At 45.7% G+C, this 24,962-nt stretch overlaps 1 protein-coding gene and 1 long non-coding RNA gene across 2 annotated transcripts in view; one reads left to right on the top strand and one right to left on the bottom strand.

Moving 5' to 3' along the window:
- Window positions 1-24,962, top strand: part of MAP1B (microtubule associated protein 1B) — an 87,002-nt gene that overhangs the window by 38,762 nt on the left and 23,278 nt on the right. The gene's annotated exons all lie outside the window — the stretch shown is intronic.
- LOC121100711 overlaps window positions 14,738-24,962 on the bottom strand; it is a 28,482-nt gene continuing 18,257 nt past the window's right edge. The window contains exons 5-6 of the long non-coding RNA XR_005832476.1: window positions 20,708-20,849; window positions 14,738-15,731 (exon numbers count right to left, since the gene is read on the bottom strand). This is a non-coding gene — a long non-coding RNA (uncharacterized LOC121100711). The remainder of the gene's footprint in view (window positions 15,732-20,707; window positions 20,850-24,962) is intronic.

Raw genomic sequence — 24,962 nt, 5'->3', positions numbered from 1 at the left:
ATTTAAATTTGTTCCTCAAAGCCAACTTCTCTGTGTATGTTTGGTTTTCCTTCCTGAATATTGGTGTAGCCGCTCGAGTGCGCCATGGGGAGGAAAATCTTTGCAGGATTAAGTTTATTTTAGGATTTGGCTGTGTGTGTGTATATCACGTGGGATCCCACTTTCCTGAATAGGAGCTGGGCCTGGGCTGTTTCTGCATCTTTTACATACCTAAGTTTTCACCCTTTCCTTAAAATCGGGCGGATATTTATTCCCACTTAGTTTTTACAAATAACGGACGTGTTGACTTAACGTGCAACACAAGCAGACTGGCTCACGTAAATCCACACCATAGTTTGCCAGGTCTTGATGTCTGCTCTTGTTTAATTTTATTTTACACTAATTACTGATTCCACTTAAGGTTTTATGTTAGTATTACTCAGGGCACTTGATTTGCATCTTCTTTTCTCGTGGCCTAAGATTTTCTCTGGTGGTGATGGCATTTTATTCGAAGCCTCATGAACTGGCCCCAGAGTCAGAATGGATGCCAACATTCTGGCACAGCCTGCCGTGTCTGACTTGCCAGGGAGGAGTCACTGAAACCCAGAGAGAGCTGGATACAGGGCTGAGGTTCTCCCTTCACCACACAGCCGTGACTTTGACGCACCTCACTGCGGCAGTTGGCGTGTGGTTCAGTGATCTGAGGAGCGCACAGTGGAGTTAGTGGGCAGCCATGAAACCTGGTGTCCGCAGAGCGTTGGGTTCATGTGGGGAAGTCATTTGTGATAGAACAGTGTGTGAAGGAAGCAGTACCGCGAGTTTCCAGGATGCCTTCAACTGTCAAAAATGTATGTGTGAGGGGCGCCCGGGGGCTCAGTCGGTTAAGTGTCTGCCTTCGGCTCAGGTCATGATCACAGGGTCCTGGGATCGAGCCCCACATGGGGCTCCTTGCTCAGTGGGGAGCCTGCTTCTCCCTCAGCCTGCAGCCCCCCGCTGCTTGTGCTCTCTCTCTCTCTGTCAAATAAATAAATAAAATCTTAAAAAAAAAATATCTGTGCAAGTCAAAGGGAATACGATGAAAAGAGGAACAGGAAGGATTGTTTCTGGGGCAGGGGATTTGGGCGAAAGCTGGCTGCTGTTCCGTGTTGTGGAGGCTGAACTGTCCGCAGGCGGCCTGCCTTCGTTTTCATAATTTGTTCAAGTCTTCGAAGGGCCGTCTCTTGGAGACTGAGAGGAGCGTGCGTGGTCTTGCTGCCCTGTCGGTTGGCTCCTGAACCCGCAGTGCTGGGCCAGCCTTACCCCGGGGCCTGGTTCTCTGGATCCGTGGTTCTCACAAATCCCTCCCTTGCTTTTCAGATAGGAAAGAAGCGCTGTCAGACTGACCACGTCTTTAATCACTTTGGACATTTATTTTTTTAGACATTTATTTTTGAGTAACTTCAGACCTACAGAAGAATTTTTAGATTGTAGATATGCAGAATTTTTAATAATTTTAAATTTAGCAAAGATAGTGCAGAGCATTCTTGTAGACCCCTCACCCAGCTTCTCCTCTTACATTATTCATAGCTTCTATAACCACGGCACTTTAATCAAAAATGAGAAATTAACTTTGGTAGGCTGCTATTAGATAAACTATAGATTTTACTTGGATTTCCCCATTTGGTCCATTAATGTCCTTTTACTGTTCTGGGATCCGGTATGTGTGCTCAGTTCGTTCAGAAGGTGGTCCTTTTTAAAGGTACAAATCAGAGCAGCATTCTAGCAGAGTATGCATGTAGGTTATCCTATCTGGTTTTAAATACATTAAAAAAAACCAAGGTATTTTTTTCTCTAGGAGCGGTGTGACACAGTTAAGCAGTCAGCCCCTCACTTCTTAAAATGGGAATGTCTTTTTTTTTCCTGCAAAACCCAGGCCTCCAACCCTGTTCTCTCCCCTTCCTACCCCAAGCATTATGTTGACCAACGGCAGGTCTATGAAGGAAACATGTAGAAAAACAAAGTATTTGGAAAATCTCGTGCTATTTTTAATGACATTTCTTATGAATCTGCCAGGCTTTTTTTAAAAAAAGAAAGTACAGCTTTTGTTGAAAAAGACCATTTTGAGGGAGAACATTGTGCAGTCAGGCCTTTGCAAGCAGTGTGGCTACAGGTGGATCCTGGGCCTCTGGCCGGCCTTGTAACCAGAAGCAACATGGTTCCACCAGAGGAACCAAAAGGGAACTGAGGCTGTCTGAAGTCTGAGAAGAAAGCCTGTCTAAGGTCCCAGGAGTGAGTATAAAAAAACAAAATTGAAGTCAGGAAATTGCACTATGGCTATGACTGGCATCTGGCTCTATGAATTCTGAACAGATGACAGACAAATATTTACTCAGTTACCTTGTGTTTGCCTCAGCTATGTGTTTGCTGAGTCTTTTTGCACAGATTTGTCTCTCTGCCCTTCCCATTTGCACACGTGAGACCGCATGTTAGCTTTGCTCTGTTACGTAGCAACAGGCTGAGCTGCTGGCTGCCTGCGTTCCCAGACCAGGGAGCCGGGAGGTGTTCACGTGCCAAACCCACATCATCTTCCCTGCTGTAAACGATGTCACAAATGTGCAGGGACCAGATCTGACTTGCTAAGAATCACTCACCAAAACTTCCTCACGTGAAGGGATGAGGTCTTTTAATTGACTGAAGTCTGGAAATATTTGTTGGAAGCAATCTCGTTTTGCCATTTTCATAGGTACCAATCTTCCATTCCAGTCTTACTCAAAAGTAAAGTGAAGACAAGCAGAATTGAGGCCTAGGGAGAGTGCGGTGGTGATTTATAACAGGATTGTGGATTGGAACCGAGTCCTGGCGAGACCACCCGGGCAGTGAGATGGTTTGTGGCTTTGGGTGGTGTTGGGGCGGCGTGGGATGGGGGATAAATATGATGGGCCGTGAGGGATCTAAACCCTTGAAGATATCAAAATCAGTCTGTGTTTCCTTATTAATTTTCTGGGTTCCTTTCTGGTCATCAGACAAAGAGAGAGGGGATCCCTTTCCTTATGTTTCGAGACCACAGGTCAACTTTGAATAACACGTGAGAATGGAAATGCCAAGAACATCTCCAGCTCTCAGTTGTGGGACCTTGTGGCCAGTCTGCTGCACAGACTACCTTCCCAAAGCCTGTGCTACTGCTTTCATAATTTCCATTAAAAAAAAAAATCTTTCCTGAGGTTGACAGGATGACCTTCAAAACATAATTTCTGACTAAATCTTGCAGGTTGGAAATACAGTTAGGAAGCAGTTCTTGATTAAAATGCCCTGCAGATCTCTCATATTGAACAAAAGCAAAACCAAAGCAAGCGTATCGGTACAGAATTATGATTACTTTTATTATTTTGCTAATATTTCCACTGGGGAATTTATTTTCTTTATTACTTATCTACTATTCCCAGCTCATTCTTGTGTTTCTGTCACAGTGCACACGACACTGTCAGATTCTGTAGGAATAGTATGTACAGGAAGTGTCCTCCTGAGCAGAGGGCACGGGATTTAGGGCCAAGGTGTCGGGACAGCCTTGCTCAGGGCCTGTGTATGATGCCACACAGACCGGGTGACTTTCCTCCTAGTGTATGTTAGGCTGACATATTTTTGGACCAATTGAATGCTTTTGGTCCCATTCCAGTTTGCTGTTAACAACTTTATCTGTTTGCAGACAGACATAGCGGTAGTGTCTACACAACACAAAAGGAGGTCTGACAACTTTTAGTTAATGTGGCCAGTGCAGATGGCCGCAGGCAGGCAAGATCACAGGAAGGGTTGGAGCCATGGGGCTTATTGTCCCAGCTGTGCCCAGCTTCCTGCCCAGCTGAGCTCATGCACTTTGCCAACCAGGATTTTCCTGAATAAACAAACACGGGACCCCGACCAGGTAGAGAGGTACACGTGGACGAAGGCCCCCAGGCCTACCCAATGCACTGCTTTTTGTGACCAGAATCGGGGTCTCTGGAAGCTGTTTTTTGTTCCCGGGATCTCTTTGCCTCAGACCCACTGGTTCTGGGCATTCCAGCAGGTCCTGGGCTTTCTCGAGCCTTCCTGTTCGTGGGTCCCTCTGTGCACGGTGAACAGGCAGCTGACCAGTTCCTGTTAGTTTCTGCACATCTGGACAGTGTCTTCTAAGCTGGGATTCTTTCATCCGGGAACTTGGGCCCTGACAAATCCAGGTGCACTGCAAATTTGTGTATGTCATCAAGGTACTCCAAAGCCTAGATTATTCTAGCCTACAGGCTGAGTGGTGGATGAGGTACTTTTCTGAACAGAGTAGAAATGGAAGGCTGGGTGTTCTGGTGAACGGGAGACAAATCCATGTCCTTGCATGCTGCGTCCCTTCACTGGCTTAGCAATTGATTATATACTAGAATATATTATTTTCTAAATATTTTCTATACAAAAGTCTATGTGGTCTCATTGACTAGCATATTAAACTCTTCAAGAGTGAAATTCCCATGTGTTGCACATTTGCTCCCCCCAGAGTATAGCAAAGAGCCCACTTGTGAAAGAGCTTAAATTCTAGGTTGAAGAGTTTAGGTTCCATCCTGAGGACACTTGGGAGCCACTGGCGGTTCTTGAGCTGTTGACTGACTCCACAAAAGCAGTGATTGAGAATATGATTTAGTGAGAATGTGTTGGCTGAAAAACAGAAGATGTGGTTTTGTGTATTCCTGTCGTTGGAAGTTTCTGGTAGTTATACTAACAGCAAAAATATGTGATGGATTAAATGAAATCTCTTTGTAAATAGGGCCGAGTGTTTAAGTCTGTGCAGGGGGAACATCATCCTTTATCAAGAGATCGCACAAGCATCATTTCCAGGCACACACAGCCACATTCAGGGCCTCCACGCTGTGTTCCCCACGTCAGCACATTTGGAAGAGCAGTGGTGTTAGGGTCCATGATGGCCATTTTTAAGGTATTTCTTGAATCCCTTCATTTCTTGACACTTTTCTCCTCGCTTGGAGTAGCGTTTTTGTGGAACGTGTGATAGAAAGAGTACAGGAAGCAGTTGGAGGGTTTTCATTTTGGACACATTTAGCTCCTCAGGCTTACACCTCTGTCCCCTTCTTGCCTGCTGTTCATTTCCTCTGCTTCTGAAACACTGGTTTTCCTTCACGGCATTGGCCACTGCGCTTGCTACTCTGGGCTGTGTGGAGGCAGGAGGGAAAAAGCACCAGCCTGGGGGGGTGTAGACCTTGCCTGTGACCCCTCCCTGATCCCTCCCTGCTCCTCAGCCCACCTTTGTTCTGTATAGAATTTCTTAAGCCTCCCCACCCCGGGGATAAGTGTTCCATTTAGAAGACAAAACAGAATTCTGTCTGGCCAAATGAACACTTACAGACCAAGGAGACAACAGGTGAAGGCAGGAAATTTTAGAATCCCATCTTCTTTAAAAAAAAAAAAAAAAGAAAAAAGCAATGTGATAATGGACCGGCACGGCCATGTAGTAAAAGCCACTGTGAGCTGGTGGAGTAGTATAAGCGTAAAATCCTGGCAGCGATGCTTCCGCGCAGAGGAGAGATGAGCTGTCAGCTCCTGATCCTGAAGGGGATTGTGAGATTTCAGGAGGGTCGTGGTAACTCACATTTATTCACACAGTGCTTTCCCACAACGCTGCTCATACGTTACTTCTCATCCCGTTTAAGTCTTGGAACAGCCCTGTAGATACGCATTGTCATTGTTCCCATTTGTAGAGCAGGAAACCAGGGCCCGGTAAGATTTAGGGACTTTATGGTTCTTCCAGTTCCAAATTCTGTTGCCACGCATTTTCCTACACAGTATGGGAAACAGTGTTTCCGCTCACATAAACAGGGACACAGAGCGGGAATGAAGTGCCTGAGTTACCTTTGATCATCAGAGCAGAAAGAGACTCTGAAAAGCAGCCAGTACAAACTCCCTCCCCGCCCACTCCCACCTCCCCGTTGAGGAGACTGAGACCGGGAAAACCACTTGAGCCAAAGCTGAGAAGCAGCATATTGTAGACCAGACCTTTCGCCTTCCTGGCTCCTAAGGGCAGTAGGTTATTTGCATAGGGCAATGGATTCTAAGCTCCCCACATCCACGCTGACTGGCTGGGGCCCGAGTGACGAGGCTTAGTCACTGCTGGTAAATGTGTGTTCAATAGATGTATGAATGATTGACTGACTTTAATTGTAATCGTATGCAAATCAGTACATTTCTTTTATATCTGTCTTGACCTAGTTTTCCTACGCAAAGATGTTATTTTTCACTCTGGATTGAGAGGGTAATGTTTATAAAAATCCCGAGATAATCAGCTGAGAGGCTCTGTATGTGTATAAAGTATCATCAGTGGTATTACTGAGTTGCTTTTCTATGGTACTGTGGGTTACTCAAAGGTCTTTGTTATCGTTGTTTTAAGCACAAATCTCCAATTTATTATTTAGTTCGTTGCTTTTATTAACTTATTTGAAATGCAAATAGCAGCAAAACATAGGTCAGCAGCTGCAGCTGTGGGCTGCAGACAGTGGGAGCCAAAGGACATGATGGAGATGGGATTCCTGGGGCCAGCCAGCCATGGGCTCCCACGCCCTCCCTGGGGCTTGACTGGGAAGGACATCTTTGATTACAGGGGAGGAGGAGGAGCCTGGGGGACGAATAGACAGCAGAATCTAAAAGAAATGATTGATTTCAGTCCCTGAAAGTAGAAAAAATGACTAGATAGCCCATACCTGCCTGATAAGATTCATGGTCATCCCCTAATGGATCATTGCTGGGGAAGCAAAGTCCAAACCTTCCAGGAATTGCTTTTGGACTCTGGGAAATGACAGGAGTGAAGGAGATAACACAGGCCTTGCACAGTGTTTTGCACATAGAAAGTGCCTTGCACATAGAAAGAAGTTACTAGATGCTGGCTGTTAATACTCTTTGTCCTCTTTTATTACAGTCCTTATAATCAGATGGATTGTATGGGATAGTCAGAAACTCTAAAATGATGCAAACCTGAATGAACCTTAAATCTTGTCCTAATTTCACACAGCTATTAAGGCGACTAAAGCAATCGGAAAGAAGAAAGAGAGGTGTTTGGAAAATGTGACTGGATTCCCTTAAACATAGCAGCCATGGGTACGCAAGGGAAATGTGGCTGAGTGGGGAAGTTTTTAATGGTGTTCCAGCTTTGTGATTTTAGGATGACTCATTTGAAGAGAATCACCAATGTATCCATTGGTAGAGCAAGGACATCTTGGAATTTTGGTCATTTCCTAGCGAGATCCAAGACTTGTGGTCAGTGGAAATGAAGAAGGAAGGTATGAGGCAAGATTGTGGTAATACGAGGCACTTGTGCTGTTGGGTTCTTGGACTGTCATGGCGGAGCAGCGTAGGAGTGAGTGCTGGTGGGTGGAGGATGCTGAATGGAGCTGAGCAGGGCATCTTTGAGACAGGAAGAAGGATTCTGGGGCTGGGGAGGAAGTTTGGGACCTGTAATATATCCAGTTCAATTAGTATAGTGATTAAGGCTGTTACTATTACTGAGCACCCACATGCCAGGCTCCCATGAGCAAGACCCCATTTAATTCTCACTTTGGCCCAATGAAATGTGGGTGCGATTAGTCCCATTTACCCATGAGGAGCCTGAAGGTCAGAGCTAGCAAACTGCCATGCCTGGATTTGAACTCAAGATGCCCATCTCCCCAGCTTCTTTCATTGCCTCTGGGAGAGAAGTTGCCCTATGTGATCAAGACTGAAAAAAACCCAAACCTGTGCTATAAAAGACTATAAAAGGTGGTCCTTCCTTGAAGAAGTGTATTTAGGAGTCATTATATTCCTACTTAATAATATGTTAAATATGTTAATTATATTAAATATTTAAAATATATGTCTAATGTATTAAAATGACGTGCCTATTATATTATATGATATACTTAATATATGAAGACAATATATTACACCCCATTATGCCTCCATTTAGACTTATTTCATAGGAACCCTTAAAAGCAGGAACAACTTACCTCAGTCTTTGGAGAGAACAAAAAACGTCCAGGGTCTGGAAGCTCCTGAAAAGGCAAATAGGATATATTAACCCAAAGAAGAGTATTACCTAAGGGCTATTTCCTAAAGGCTGGCAAGTAATTAATCATAGGCTATCTTCCAGCTTGCCTTTGTATATGAAATTATGTGTTTAAATCGATATACTCTATTGTTGAGAACCATCATTATACTAGTGATTTACCTTACACCCTGGAGGAAGAAGTGTCTTCTAGACTCTCTTAATGTTCATTAAATGCTGGCATTGATGAGTTTTAGAGGGAGCCGCCTAGGCACGGAATGACGGAAGTCAAGAAAGGAACGTTTGTGAAGATTCCACATAGATCTTAGGGGCCTATAGGAGCCAGAGTTTCATACCAAATTCATATCTGAGTCTGAGCCCCATTTTAAGGGTGCAGTCTTCTGTGGATAGTGTGGGATCCAGACCTTTCTCATGGTCGTTTGAACTTGAGAAGGGGGGCACAGGCAGCCTCTGTTCACAGGGAATGATGCTTTTCGCCTGGTGGAATGATACCCGACCAGCTCCTTATTGCCTTGCCGTTCTGTGGTGTCTTCTGGAGCTAAGGCGCATGACTACTTTAGTTCTTGTGCAGAAGGGCAGAAATGGGACTTGGACCCAGCAAGGGAAGGAGTGCCACCACTGCTTTATCTTCTTTGTGTTTCCATGTTCACTTTGAGCTTAGATGAGAATCTGGAAGCAGGAGGAAAGATACTGTTGATGAGGGACAGAGAGAATGGGCAGTGTTGGCAATTGTCCTGTACGTTGTAGGTTGAGAACTTAAAAAAACAAACCCTGAAAACAAAACCCCAAAACCCCGTCTGATAACCACTTTCCAGCTGTTTTGGAGAAGACTCTGAAAAGCAAATAGCATCTTTAATCAGGGGCAATAGTATTAGATCTTTTACTACAAGTTATACTTTTCTTTCATCCTGTATTTATTTTGCTCGGCTAGAAATAGCTAGAGTTATTTCAGCAACTATGACTGTTGTCTAGGAATTGAGTGTAGGTTGGAAATAGCCTGGCTGACTACACTGTTTAGAAATAAGCCTCTTTCTTTTTCAGTGTCTTTAAGTAAGAAGGGTTTATAAATGTTCCTGTGGTTAATCATTTCATGATGCCTCCTTTTATATCAATTCAGTAGCCTCGTGATGCAGTCATTTAATGCTAGAATATATTATTTTAGGTCTTTCGGAGAGTGACAGGGCTAGTATGTACTCCTTGCAACAGGTTTAGAGGCAGCCTCAGTCTTGTAAGACACCTGTTCATTCTCAGCAAGTAGAAACAAGGCAAATGGAAGGGATTGTACACTTTCCATCTTAGGGACCAGCATCGTCTGTGTGACTTGCTAGAGGCCGTTATAGAATCTTTGTCCTTGGAGATCTTCAAGAAGAAGCTACACGGACCACAGAGGTAAGTGCTCATTGGTCCTGGGCCTTGCAGTATTACCTGGGTAGGTGAGGTCTAGCCGTAGGCCTAGAGAATTGGAGATTTCATGTGCCAGGATGGCTGCAGAACACACCCTGCTTGGCTGGTTAGCTCCAGGGCACACCATTTACATCATGTGAGTAGTTAATGGTGCTCCCACACCTTGGCCACTTGCTGGCCCTGGTGAGAATACACCGCTCGCTTCTCCCTTGGATTCTGGGATCCGCACCCACAAGAATCCCAGATCTGGGTCAGGTGACAGAGAAGAGCACAGACTTGAGTCGGCCAGGGTGTTTGACTTGGTGGTTCTGACGGGGCCAAGAAGATGGGCTTTGATTCCAGGTGCACCTGGGTTTGGATCGCAGCTTTGCCACTCACCAGCTGTGGCTTTGGCCGAGTTCTTAAATTCTCCATACCTAGTTTCTCCACATATCCAGTGAAGTTCATCATAGAGCTCTTGTTGACGATTAGAATTAATGTTACGGTATGTAAGGAACACATCCGAAGCAGTCAATAAAGGGTGGCTGTCTGGTTTGTAGGGATCCTAGTACTAGTACTGGTGTTACAGGGAAGGGATGAGTGCACCGAGAACGCTTTTCTCTGAGACTCTTTTCAACTCCAAGTGCCTCCTGCCGCCCCCCCCCAGCTAGGGAAGGAATCTGGCAGACAGATGGACAGGGAAAGTGGCTGTTAGGCAGTTAGTAACATTCCTAATCTCTGCCCTTCTTTCCTACCCTTGGGATTTCTGCACTGTCCGCTCACACTCGGCTCTACTGATGGCATGGTGAAAAACAGGTGTTGAAAAAGCCAGAATTGACAGCCCGTTTGAGTCCTTACGGGCTTTTTAAGTCTGAGACAGCGCCGTAGGCAACCTCACTCCACGCAAGGTGCCCAGGTACTCAGCTGACTTGGCGGGGCGTCAGGCCTGGTGTTCTGTGATGAAGGATATGGCATGTCACTTGGCAAAACTGGGCTGATTGACAAGATGAGTATCTGAGCTGGGGAGAAAGGGAAGAGCAAAACATAGAGGCAGAAATGTTTTTTTCCCCATTCAAGTCATTGCTAATAGGACAGCTTGAAAGCCCCTTGGTTTCCTCTGACATCTTCTCAAGGTTACCCACTTGAGAAATGTTTGATGTGAGGGCCACGGCACGATGGGAAGGGCATCTTCTTTTTCTCTCTTTTTGTCTTACTCCTTGGAGGAGAGATGAAAATAAAATGGTTCTAAGAAAAAGGAAAGCATTTTTTAAAACAAGGGAGTTCATCTCGAACAGAGCTGTTTCTAAACAGCTTACTCCTTGACTCCCAGTAGTGACATGCATTACTGCATGGTTGTGCTTGTGAAATATTTCTGAAGAAATATAAGGATGACCACATATTTTTTTTCCCGATCTTAGATTCTGTCACCTCCGTGGAGCCCAGAGGCTTTGCTGTTTTTGTGCATTGTGAGGGACGCAACACAGTAGGGACTTAGTAAATATCAAGTCACTACCAGTAAGAAACACTTCCTCCACTCCACTTTGAGACCTTTACGTTTTATGAATGCTCATGGGTGGAATATTAATCATAGCACAGTGAGTGTCGCTCGGGGTGATTATGCCATGGGCGCGAAGACTTCCAGTACAGCGTGCAGGGATTTTCATTTCATCCAAACTCCAAAACTTTTGGAGTTTGCCGTGAGGGTTCTCTGAGGGCTGTAAAAGCAAAACCTAGAGGAGCCAAAGAGAGGAAACTCACTGGATATGCTATGTTAGAGTTTCCTGCCGCCACTCTAAAGCATTTTGTATATAGGACAGTTAGGCTTTCCAGCCTATTCTTTTTCTAAAAGAAGAGAGGATGGGTGACCAACAGTTTTAGCCTCAGTGGATGAGAGTCCGTTATTTCTGCCCTCAGGGCCCCAAATAGGGAACCTACGAACTGAGCTTACATTGCTCCTCTTGCAGCCCGTCTTTGGCTTCCAATAAGGAATCTGAACAAAGAATCAAAGACCTCTGACGTCACTTGAGATGATACCACTTAATGGATGATGAAACACAGTTTCCGTTTGTTGTGTGGGTGCAGGTGTAGGAGGGAAGCATCCAGATCACACAGCTCTGGGGTCCAGAGCCTCACGCGAGCATCCTCGGCCTCTGCAGGGGTCCTTTTGGAAAGAAAAAGAGCCGGCATTGGGATACCCATGCTTGCTTGACTCCTGGCTCTGCCGTGATCTTGCTCTCTGACTCTGGACAAGTCGCTCGGCCTTTCTGAAACTTAATGTCCATGTCTGCCAAACAAAGATTTGGAATAGATGTGTCCAGATTCACATTTCTGTAAACGTGGGTTCCAGGCTGCACGCCCTCCAATTGGACCGCATCACCTCATCCCCAAAGGCTTGTTTCCCAGAGCTTGGAGCTTCCCAGCTATATGGCTTCTTGCTTCATTGTACTCACCATCTTTTAGGTCCCGTCCAGATGCCTTCCTACATGGAAGCCTTCCTAAAGCCGCCCAAAGCTGCCTGGTAATCAGAATCATCACCTGGTAAAACTCCCGGTTTTAACCCTGACTCTAAGGATTTTGATTTGCTCGGTCTAGAGCGGGCCTAGTCTTCTGTCATTTTAACAAGCACTCCACATGCTTTGCTGGTCAGCAGAGTCAGGAGCCCCCATTCTAGGGCTGCTAGTTTTGGGCGAACCATTAGCTCTTAGCTTCCTATCCGTCTCCGTAATGGGCGCCTTACTACCTCATAAGGTAACCAGCCCCATTCAGCCAGTCTTTTGGAATGTGCTTTGACTCTAAACTGCTTTAAATTATCAGTTGATTGGGTTTAAAACCCATATTTGTAAGTAAAATATAGTCATTTCTTTAATGACTAGATTCAGTCAGTTACCTATTTTTAACAACTTGTTCCTGGGTATTTACGAATAGGTAGAATCATAGCTTGTGTGGGATACATTTATGCAGCTATTTAAAAATAGCTAACTCTAACTTTTATCTAAATCAGTCTCTATTCCTATCTGCCTCATTTGCAAAGCCTCTTTTCAACTCGTCTACATCCATTGTTCAATCAGTATTACCGTGTTCTTTTCAAAACCTTGAACTACAATTTCAATTAGGGAGACTTTTTTCTTTTTTTTCTTTTCTTCTTCTTTTAAAGATTTTATTTATTTATTTGAGAGAGAGAGAGACAGCCAACGAGAGAGGGAACACAAGCAGGGGGAGTGGGAGAGGAAGAAGCAGGCTCCCAGTGGAGGAGCCTGATGCGGGGCTCGATCCCAGAACGCCGGGATCCCTCCCTGAGCCGAAGGCAGATGCTTAAAGACTGAACCACCCAGGCGCCCCCAGGGAGACTTTTTTCATACAGTCCTCTCCACTCGTGAATATGAAATAAATGCCCAAACGTCCCTCTGTAAGAAAGCCCCAGATTCCATCTTGAAATCTGGTGTCCGACATCACCGTGGGCCTCTGTGCTCACCGCCTGCAGAAGCTTGTGTGGTGTTGCTGGTCGCAGGACGTAAGCGCCCATTGCTCTGGGATTGGGTACTCAGGGGCACATGCCAGAGGTGGCGCTGTGTCTCTAAGACTGGAAGGGACAATTGGAGGCAGTCAAGTAAATGGGAGGGGACAAGTATTCCAGATAGAGGGAACAGCACACGCAAGCCCCCAGGAAGACCAGGTAGAATAGATGGAAACATCCTGGCTGTGGTTTGCATAGCTAACATAGAAACGGAATCAGTGATAGGCATGTGTCAGTGCTTTAAGTCCCAGAATGTTTCCTCAACAGTTTCTCCCAGAGTAATAGCTTCTGTGGCTTATACACAGCCTTCCTCTGAGGAGCTCTGCTGTTTTGTGAGCCACATGGGCTTCCAGGAGAGTAAGGGCAGCATGTGAACCCATGGAGAGAGTTGGCTGCTAGAATCACGGTGGAGAGTGTTCCAGGGTCCTCTTAGGTGAAGGGCACCTGTATGTACGATGCATGGCATATTGGCCCAACAAGTATTCAGGGTGGTCTAGTTCTTCTTCCTGTCCTGCTGGACTGAGGTCCGGTGATGACAGAGCAGCGTTCCTTCCCTAGAAGCTGCTTCTGAGCACCCAGAGTTGTGTCTCCCCCTGTCTCCCCCTGCTGTCCAAGAGGACGGCCTTTAGTCCCTGGATTGTCTGCAGTCAGCAAGGTCGTGTGGTCACGTGAAGACGAGTGAATCCTCCCCATCGAAGTCCAATAGTGACAAGAACTGTCTTTCTGGCTCTTCCCTGATCATGTATAAAGGGAAATGCAAGCCCGGGGCGGTGGTAGCTGGCCGGGTTCCAGAGCCAAAACTGAATTAGAAACTCATTAAATACTTCGAGCCAGTAAAGCTGGCCGGGCTGTGCAGTGGCTGGGAAAGCTGCGAGCAGGGGAAGGGAAGGGGCGGGCATCTCTCGCTGGCAAATGGCAGGCTGTGAGCAGGGCAAGACAGTCCAGGAGACAAGACAAAACAGGGCCCACTTGTCCTTCACGCAGACGTGTTTGTGAGCTGACTAGTGGTGCAGCCACATAATGTATGCTAATTGCTATATTTCTTCTTTTTTTTCCTTTTCACGGGAAGTGCTCAGTTGGAAAGATCTGAACCCAAAGAGGCAGCAGAGAAAGGCCAAAATGTAGACGTTACAAAAACAGAGAGAAGGAACAAAGGGGAACAGAGGATGCAAATGTACAAGGTGGCCGAGCAGCGTGTCTGTCTTTTCCACGCAAGTTTTAGCGAAAGTAAGTGAGCAGAAAGATAGGGTTTTCTTTGCGTGGTTTTTTCTGCAGCATCTGTTCCATAGTCTGACTTCTGTTAGTTGGATTTTTTAACCATGGCAAAAATTTCACCTATGGGAAGAAGAGAAAATTAACAAGATGCCATCCCAGAGTCGTTATCATAACTTCCAGAAAATATAAATTAGAAAGGATGAGGTGGTTCTCTCTTTGGGACTTTTCTGGATTAGACACCTCTTTCTGTAGATTATAAGACTCTGATGCAAACTCGAGAGGGCACACAATTGAGCCCACTTAAATTAATATCCATTAATAGGAAAGACTCACTCAGAATATTTTTTTTTAAAGATTTTATTTATTTATTTGACAGAGAGAGAGACACAGCCAGCGAGAGAGGGAACACAAGCAGGGGGAGTGGGAGAGGAAGAAGCAGGCTCCCAGCGGAGGAGCCTGATGTGGGGCTCGATCCCAGAACTCCGGAATCACGCCCTGAGCCGAAGGCAGATGCTTAACGACTGCGCCACCCAGGCGCCCCCAGAATATTTTTTTTTACCTGTCAAACCATGTAACTCTAGTTAGATACCCTTGGGCGACTGTCATTCTTTAAATCAAATAAAAACAGACCAACATATTAAAATAGTGGTTTCTTTAATGAAGCTGATCCAAGTGCACAGGCATTTTATATTGGAGAAAAATGGGCTGAGGAAGAAAAAAAATTTTTTTTTCACGTCTGACATCAAAATTCCAAAGGCTAAAGTATTGGAAAGTGGACTTCTTATCTTTACTGCAAGAACCCTTACTTTTTTTCATAATAAGAAAAAGATGTAATGTATTCTTTAAAGCAATTTTGTAGACATGAGACATTTAGGGAATTTCCTAATGCATTTTACTGGATATGAAAGAAGGGCAGTGTAGATATTTTCCAGAACAGTATAGAAAACACATTGAGCATCAGGTTATATCCTTTAAGGGAAAAAAGTGACATAAATTTGAGATTCTCCTCCAAATGTTTTAAAATTCCTATGAAATTTTTGTTTTAAGATGAAATATTTAGCCATACTACACAAAAGATACGGAATATATAGTCAAATGCCAGTGGGGGGGGGAACCTCTGTTTTATTCCCATTGATTTTCTCATCCCTTTTCTGTCCTCGTTGCCTGAGGGCAGATTCCTTTTGTGAGGCCTCAAGCTGCAAAAGGGAGTGCATCCTTGGCACCTGGAGCGGATTGGTCTGATTCCAGTGAAGACACTGCTTCCAGAGCCACATCTAGAGCCTGATCCAGAGTAGTCCTCTGCAAGAGGGAAGGCATTTCAAGTCCCGGTGCCTTTTCATTGAGAAAGGTCAGGCTTTAAAGGGGGGACCACGTGGATTTGCCTGGACGCAGGATGAAACATGGTCCCTTTTCTTCAGTGTGCTTTGCATAATACCTGGACTGTAGGAAACCCACCGGTACCTGCCTCTCCATGTAAGACGAGGGTGTACTGAATTCCAAAAACCGGACTGGGGAGAGTGCCAGGAATCTTCTAGGGCAGTTGTGTATCCCTGGTCGTCACCAGCACACCAGGTTCTGTCCTTCTGCAGTCCAACCCTGCAGTTAGGAATGGAGGAGACTATTCTAGTCTCGTAGAAAAAATGTGAAGCCTTAAACCTGACCCAGGACTTACATCATGATTTCCTAGGTTTGGGGGGTCCTTTTGTCCTTGAAGGAGCTGGTAATCGGGAACAGGTTAGGTCTTCCTCTGCTTGGACTGCCGACCTCAGGGAACAAGTCAGGCACTGCTAACCCGCCTTGGGCTCCCATCCCTGTGCAGTTTGTGCTTCTCTCAAGGCCCTGAGCCACCAAGGGCCCAGGCGTGCCTGGCTTCTGCCTTTCCAACCCTTAGTTTTGAATCCTTGCATTTTCCCGATCATCTGGCTGAGCTTAAGTTGAGTGAGTAGTGCCCTCTATAACCTTTGCAAGCCTCTCTCATCTTTCCAGCATCTCCCGTGACAGCCTCTACTCCAAAATAAATGGGAAAGTGTTCAGTGCTGCTTTCTGGAGCAGACGCAGATGCTCTTTCTTTCAGTTATGCTCTGGAGCTCCGGCCGAGGACACACGGTGGAGCCTGAGTCAGTCCGTTCTTCGCGAGAGCTGGCTCACCCGTCAGCATTTTTACCGGGACAGAATGTACGCCCCATGTACACTTTTTATTTGTGAAAAAGCAGAGTGGTCATCGTAAGAACTTTGTTTAGCATGCTTATGGGTAACTGCATCTATTCCAAGGGCATAAATACATAAAAAATGACCAATAGAGAATAAGGCAAGATGGGAATGTAGAAAGTGATTGTATGCATGCTAATTTTCTCATGAAAACCTGTTATTTCTCATGGAAAATGAAATCTGGAGATTTTCTGAAAAGCAAGTTTTTCCAAAGCCCTCAGTTTATTTGCCTTCCTCCCTGAACTCATTCTACATTGGAATTTAGTCTTTCTCCAAAGAAGAGAGAAGAGGGTAGGATTTACTTAACTGACTGTCTGAATCACTTCTGCACCAGGTTTTGGGCCTTTATCCTTAGCAAAAATATGTCTGTTGGTTCAGAATGCATTTATGAATACCTTCAAAATGCCCCTTAGCCAAATTTAGTTGAATTGTGTCAGAAACAAATCTCTGCCTGTCAAGTCAAGATTAACTATATACGTGGCCCTGAATTTATTCCTTGTTTCGTACATCAAATTTTCCTGGATCTGCAGATACAGTTGTTCAGTTACAGTCTTCCAGAGAAGGTCAAGTGTGGTATGGGGACATGTGGTAGCACGCTGTTGGTAACCTTGTGAAGACCTGTAGTTGAATATAAAATCAAAACGAAATCTTCCTAATGATGCCCTATCTTAATTCTTTTAAGAATCATAAGGCATGGCTGATGACCAGAGGCGAAATTCAGTGTACTTGTGAAAAAAACAAACAACTTTTGACACTTTGGGACATTTTGGGGCCCTAATCACATAAAAAGAGCTAGACACTGCTTCCTTTTTATTTATATATGGCAGTGAGCTTTCTGCTAATGGTGACTCAGGGGTATATTTTCCAAGTCCTGAAAGGTACATCACTTGATTTACTCATTTTTCTAAAGGCTGAATTTCAGTCCACATGATTATGTTAAATCCTATTCAGAAATTGCATGGGTGGTGTGTGCAGCTATGGCTATCTCTATTTTTAGTTGTCCTATTTTGCAAAAGACCGTCAACACCTGAATGCCTATAGGTGGAATGCCTGATCCGGGTTCTATGAGATTTACATGGAAATTGCCAACTTCACAGGCAGTCCAAATGAGGCACTGCACATGATTTTCACAAATATGCGAGAACATTTTGTTAACTAAGACATTCTCATTTAGTTGGATGCAATGGCTCATATAAATTTTTATGCACTTCCTCTAATTGAGTTGTATGATATAGGAACCATTAACCACCATTAGAATTTTGAGGGAAGAGACAACTCTGGGAGTTGAAGGGGACAGGAGATATTTCCAGAGGAAATAAATTGTGAACTGGATCTGTAAGGAATTAATTAGATCTAAGTAGGTACGAGGCCTTCCTTTAAGACATAGTAAATGGTAACCTCAAACAACACCCTTCATTTAAAGCAAGCTTTCAGCCAACTGTCCCACTGGGGTAAAAAATAAATGCAATGACCAATTAGCATGAGTATCTGATATACTGGAAATTTCAATTACTTAGTGCAAATTAAATGAATACATGAGCATTGTAAATTACTGGTTTATTTCATGTAAACTTTTAATAGTATAACTCTTTGAAATTAAATGCTATTAGGTGAAATGAAAAAACTGAGTGGTTGACTTGAAAGTCAAGGTCCTGCATTCTACTCATCATCGTATGATACCACGTTAGCCCTGAGTCAGCAGCAAGCTGGATTCCGTACCCTTTTCCCCTCTAAAAATAAGAAATGGTGTGAAAGGCAGAAGGAAGGCAAACTCCGTGTATGATGTTCTTAAGAGAATACTGAATTAGTTCATGTAACTGCTCCCTTTTGCTCTTCTAATCAATATTTTACTGCTGAAGTGTAGGGTTTGGACTTGGTTGAGGGAGGAGAGGTAGTAGGTGAAGGGTTTAGTTGGAGAAAGTGATACATTTTTCCTGCCTCTATGCCCACCAAGAGGAACTGGAACCACCCCATAAACAGTGGCTCAACATCCCTTGTGACAATCTCTGAAGCCATGCTCAGAGCAGTTAACCTGTAAAGACCTTGTTGCATGGTCTTCAGTTTTGAGTCAGTGGGGCTAAAATATCTACCCAAGGCTTTCTGCTCATATGTCTTATCCAGTGCTCAAAACTGGCTCTCTCCTGTTGCTGCTGCCTGTTACAACACACAGACAGTAGAAATGAATAACGTGAAAGTGGCTGGGGGAGACTTCTTCTCTACTTAGAATAAGAGAAGGAGCATACTAAGGAGGAAAACATGAGCAAAGCTTTTGGTTCTTCTAGGGCCATTTTTTAGAGCACAGCAAGCGATCAAGATGTGGTAGGGATCATGAAAGACTGGCTAGGAGCCATGAGTTTAAAGAAAAGACCTTGAAAAATGGAGAGAGTGTGCTCTGGAGTCAGTCCACTGTGCGGAGAGCACCTGACTGAGGGAAGGTGAGGACCAGGCTCTAAGTGAAACTTCACTCTGGGTCAGTGGACAGGGCAAAAAGTAGGAAGTACAGAGGAGTCAGGGCTGTGGTTCTGATGTGCCAGGAATCCCCCTTCAGCCCCAAGACAGAGAAGACCCCAGGTCAGGAGGAACTGAGTGTATTCTTCTGGGCAGTCCAAGCACCAAGCCATGGCTGGGTAACACAGACACTGCTCAGTGGAAACAATCAGGTGCTGTTTCTACCACCAGGTGGGGATTAGCCATCTCCACTTTCCCCTTCCGAATAAGGCAGTATGTAAATAAACAAAAAGAAAAGAAACAACCAGAATCACACTTCTCTGGGGTTGGATTGAAGCTTTAGGACAAATGCTTAAAAAGATACGGCCAGATTTACTCATACCAGCTGCAACATGGGACCGTTACCCATTACAGATGGTGGCAGCCAAGGCACCGCTTCAGCTAAAACCAGATCTCAGGTCCCTTGAGCCTCCTACTTTCCAGGTCAGGATCTTGACCTCCAGAAGTCCCTTCCTGGTAGATCACCAAGCTTGTTGCTTTGCTCTAGCCTGATGCTGTCACTGCAGGTAGCATTGTCCCCTGGGGACTTTACTGGGGAAAAAAAATCAGCTCCTGCTGTTTCTCCTTGGGTTAGAGCTAGGGGTGTTCAAGGGGTCTGATACTAGGTGTGATATCTGTTGTATCGGCTATTTATATTTTTCTTTTTCTATTTCCTTTTCAATAGCCAGCGCCAAAAGGACGAATCTGATTTCTGTTTTTAAGGTATCTGGCTTTGAAGGTGAAGAGTGTGTTGATTTGGTTCTAAATGGTAACAGATGAGGGTGAAAGGTCAGCGGTTTCCCTGGACTCGATGAATGGCAGGAGTTTGATGGCAAATTAAATGTCAGATAAAACTGTCAAATGATTCCTAGGTATTTACTGGGAAAAGTTGTTTGAGTTTTTAATGATCACATTTGCTCGCAAGGGAAATAATTCTAGCAGTATGTTCAGACATTAGGATAGTAATACATTAAAAACAGTGTGAGGATGACTTTAAGTAAGTTCACTTACTACGTTGTTATCGGTCAATAGCGTCTTCTTTGTCTACATTGTCTTGTTTCTCAAAGAAAGGGCTAGAGAACAATCAGAATTATCTGAAAGATTGTAGAAATGCAGAGCCCCAGACCTCACCCCTGCCTTCTGAATCAAACTGAGAATGGGCCATGCATATCCGCATTTTTATTGAGTTCCTCAGATGATCATGGGGCATCTTACACTCTGACAGGTGCCAGCCTACAGTCTTTTCTCCATCAGCAGATGTGTCCCAGACAGAAGATAAAGCCACGCCCACAGGCTAAGGGATGTAATACAGCAGTGGATATGTAGGTCCAAGTAGTATGTTTTAGGTTGAATTTGAAAAGCATGTATGAGTTATTACTGCATTATTTAAGGTGTTTGGAATATTCAGCCTCGACTCTCCTCTCCGTGGAGGTAGATTAAGTTTGCAAGTCAAGGAGGCACTGCAGTTACAGGTCACGTAGGGGGCTGGGGGTGAAGGTGAGGAGAGAAGGCAGTGGTACCATCACTTCTCTGGTGCTCTTTCCCCATCACCTGTCCCGAATAGGAGCTGCCTTGGCAGCTGGAGCTTAAGTAGTTTTCTTCATCTGCAGCAGGTTTTGTTTAGGGAACAGAGCTCTGGGACCTCCCACCTTGCTGTGGCCCAGACGACCCGGTTCCTAGACTTGGAACACCATCATCAAGGTTTCAGTGCACAGAGCCAGAGGAAGGCGCTCTGTAAATGGTAAAGTACTAGACAGATGGTGGATCTCTGTTTTTGATGACAGCTGGAGTTGGCTCCCCCGACAGGTAATACATAGCCCTTCACTAGGTGTGCCTTCCATCTGCCCCCAAATCTGTAGCCTTCTAAAAATCTGTACCTTGTCAAATCAACAACTTTCAGGTTGTCTTCTGGCCCTTAGCTCGTGCCCACATTGGTGTTGTTGTTTCTCCTTAGGTTGTTCTCCGGGGAGCCAGACTTTCCTCAACATCGTCCATGGTACTTCTTTCTACTTTTTTTAGCTGGGGGATAAAATAGAGAAAAAGAAAAAAGAAACTTCTTTATTCCACTGTCTCCCACTTCTCACCCTTGGTAGCCTGGATTCTCATTCTTCTGCCTTGAGGACTTTAAAAAAATAGTTGGAAGAGAGAAGAGGGAAGAGGAGACCCTAGGAGTATGGGATTAGGGAGAATCACCCCCTGGAGAGGATTGAGAAAGAGGGTACAATGGGAACCCTGTAAAAGGGATCAGATCTGTTGCTGCCTGGCATCCCGTTCCCCCACCAGGTCTGCGCCCAGTGTGAGCGGTCCCCCAGTGGTTGGAACAGGAGGGGATGTGAAATGCAAGATGAGGCTCCCTCTGCCACCAGGAGCGAGGCCTGCCTGCCTGTCGCCAAGGCTCGCTCTGCATCTGCGTGCAGGGAACACGGTTAGGATGAGGGGAAGGCCTCTGTGGTCCATGTGGTTTTGGTTATTTGCTTCTCTGCGTGTCCAATGAATGGTCAGGGAAGCATAACGCAGAAGACAGCACAGAAGCCAAAAGAAGGATGGGGCAGAAGGACTGGCAAACACATGAAAAACTAAACCAAATGGCAACAAGAAAGAAAAAGAGTTAAGTCCAGGAAATGTAGAAAAAAATCCATATAGACTCATTCTGTAATAACCAAATTCTGTGCTACACAAAAGATGTCAAAGGTAAAATCTTTACAAAGCTAATTCCCAAGCAGTGCCTCAACTTATTTAAATTTAAAAAATTATTTATGAAGTCTCCTGAATTTGTTTCTGATGGAATTCAAGTTCTTGTTCTCTGAAAAAAACACACGCTGACCATTTGGAGAGCAACGCGATATGCAGGAACAGACGTTAGAGAGGAGACGAAAGCAGAAACAAACAAGCTTATCCCCAACAGAAAAGAAACGCCGTTTCCAGGAAAATCAGGGCAAGGTGGGAGAGAACTGGGCTCTAATTGTGCAGCAGGAACAAAGAGGGAGTGAGTCTCGGGGTGCGTGTGGGAGGCGGGCGTGCCTGCTGAGGGGCGCGGGAGTCAGCGGGCACTGGCTGACCGGGGGCTCCCCCAGGCTGCGCGCTCGCCTCTTACAAAGGAGAGTCTTAGCATTGCGACTTGAAAACCTTTCTTTGGACAAAGCAGGGTCGGGAAGGTGGATGAGGCTGAGAGCTGCGTGAGCGGACAGAAGGGAAAGGTGAACGAGTTGATGTTGAGGTGTGAGGGCCCCCGGGAGATGAGACTCCTTCCAGCCGTAGGAGTCTGCTTTCCCTGGGAAGGCCAGCCGGGTAGGCTCCTGGGGACGGCTGGCTTTCTGTGGTCTGTGCTGACACTGTGGGACCGCGAAATCAGGAGGTACCGAGCCTCCCAGCACCTCTGTTCCTCTGAGGGCACCTCGGTGGCAGGAGCCGGGAGCTGAGCTGTCTCGCCTGCCTCCTGGGAATGTTCTCCCTCCTGTCTGAGGGATTTCTTTCTCATTCCAGGCAACGAGGGGGAGGCTTCTGTGAGGTCAGGCTCCTGCGCCCTCCTGCATCCACCCCTGAGCCCTCACGCTGGGGCACCTGGGACAGACATCACTGCTTGTGGCCTCGAAGAAGCACTGTGACCCCATGTGCACCCCCTTTTCTCTCTCTCTTTTTCTTGCTTAGAAATGATGAGGTGAGGTAGAAGGAGCACAGGGAGAACCAACAGAGGCTGCTGGGAACGGATCTCGGTGCTGCTTGAAGGCTTCCCGACTTGCTCTTCCTTTGCCTTCCTCTGAGAAGGGAGAGCCCAGGAGCTGCCTTCCCACCAGGCCCAGTTGGGGCCCGGGTTAGTTGTAAGGGGTAGAGAAGGAACAAAGATTCACAGGAACTTTGCCGATGCAGGCGTCTCCTCTCTCTCCGTACCAACTCTGTTTCTCCTCAAACTTCCCCCATCTCTTAGCATATTTGCTTTGTGTTATGTGGATTCCTGCAGAAAGGAGGCCTGGATATTCTTCCAAATGAAAAGCTGTTATTAAAAGCTACAGGCAGACCCATTGGTAAATAATTTTTAGTTCCTGCACTGAGTACCTTTCATTTCTTGGTTTCATTCATTTAGCTAAACTTTACCCTGGGGAATGTTTTTTGGACATGGGGGTTGGAGGCAAGAGGTTTCCTTTTCAAAAATCCACTTGGGTGAGGAGGTAGAGTTGGAGAACTCATTGCTTTTATTTTTTCTTTCCTTCCTCCGTCCCTGCTTCCCTCCTTCCCTTCTTTCTTTTCTCCCTCCAATGAAAACAGACTTTAACATCAAGGCTTTCTGTGCTCGTGGCCTTTTCTTGATCTCTCAGCCCTTACTTTTAGCTAAATAATCCCAGTACTTTACCCCAAGCTTTCCCTTTCTAATTCTACAATCTTCTTTAGCCCTCTCTAAGTTTCTGCTGCTTCACATTGGAATTTTTTTTAGTGCTGAATCACAATATCAAATTCTGTGTCCCTACAGAATCCATTCTGGGTTTCACCTGGGGAAGGGGCAGGAGGAGTGGGTGGGGGAAGATGGGACAGTGGTGGGAGCTGGGGGAGCAAGCCGTGGAGGCAGGTGGGCATGGGGTTCCTCTCACCAGAGCTCTTGGCCCTGACTCTCCATCCTGGTTGCCGGTGCGTCGCTATCAGTGATTCAGGACCCCCCCTCTTCATCCTTCCGTACTGAATAGATATCGAGGTTTTCTTTGTTCTTTGATTTCCATTTCTTGATTATGCTGCCAAGTGTTCATTTTTCAGGAAAAGGAAATTGTGGAAATCAAGTTCTGGATTGTGATCATCCATGGAAATGGAAAGGAAATGTTCATTCTCAAGACATACCAAGTGATTGCCCTCTTATGGGCGATCTAAAAGGTTTCAGCCACTAGTGTTTTCATCAAGGGCTTCCCCCATCTCTTACTGCTTCTTGGACTTTGGATCTGGCATTCTTTCCCTGGGGCTGGGCTGTTTCATTAAGCAGCTGCCTGTCTGGGCTGAGACCGTTGGGGGTCTTGCTCTGGCCCCAGCCATGAGGGTGTGGTCTCCTACACTGCTGTGTTCTGGCACCGACGTGTGGGAGATGTGTGGGAGAGAAGGGTCAGCTGTGTGCAGGAGACAAGGTTCTGAGTTTTATGGGGACTGGGGATGGCTGTGCCTCAGTGGTGGGTGTCATTGAATTCAGTCATGTTAACCTCTTCAGAAACCAGGAAAGAGCCTGTGTGTGTTCACATGTGTGTGTGTTTAGATGGATATTAAACTCTATGGAGAAGAGACCCCATAAGCATCCTACCACTTATATACCTAGAAAATAAATTTTGCTTTCAGAGATTTCAGAGTCACCTGGATTAGGAAAGACGATCAACCGCTAAAACAGCCCAATCCTAAAAGACACATAGATTGAAATAATCTGTCAGACTTTGAATAACTGAAAAAAAAGTCCCAGCAATAACTGAAAAATACAGGCTTATGTGAGTCTCAAAGATAGCCTTGGGGAGTGTACAGACACAGGTCTCATTGTCTGCAAGGACCCTGCTGCCTCAGCGATCCCCCCGGACCATCTTCTTTTGATTCTAAGGTGGGACAGACTTCTTTCTTGTCACACAACAGTCCCTGCCCTACTCACCCCGGGATGGAGCCTTCATAATTACACTGAGTTTTGTGGGGAAGCCGTCAAAAGACTTTTTCTTATCAAAGCAATGAGTGGCACAATCGTTCCATCTCAAGCCCCTGCTTTTGCTTCCCTCCAACCAATGCTGAGCGGAGTTACCTATTCATCAGGGCTGCCTAATGGTTTCGCTGTGAGAGGTTTCTGGAGAATGCAGACTATAATGGTAGAGAGAAAGGCTGCAACCGGGTTGTCTTTCTTTCCTGGGAACTTCTTTTCTGAAGCAACTGAATGAGACCTTTGCAGGCGAGGGTGGTGGCCTCCCCTTCAGAATGCCTGGCCTGTTTCCCAGTGTGAAACATTCCCCAAATATGCAACTTTGCAAGCGTCCCAGCCGCCAGAGCCCAGAGCCGCCTGCCGCCAGGAGAGCTGGCATTCCACCGGGATGCCGGGGCGGGGGCGCGGGGCTCCAGCCCCTCCGGCAGCCCCTGCGCTTGCCAGATGCCAGGACGACCCAGCCCCTAGTTACATCGTCCAGGGAAAGA

This window comes from Ursus maritimus, unplaced genomic scaffold, assembly GCF_017311325.1.
Source record: "Ursus maritimus isolate PB19 unplaced genomic scaffold, ASM1731132v1 scaffold_5, whole genome shotgun sequence".
Lineage (NCBI taxonomy): Eukaryota > Metazoa > Chordata > Mammalia > Carnivora > Ursidae > Ursus > Ursus maritimus.
This window is presented reverse-complemented; position numbering and strand designations above follow the sequence as displayed.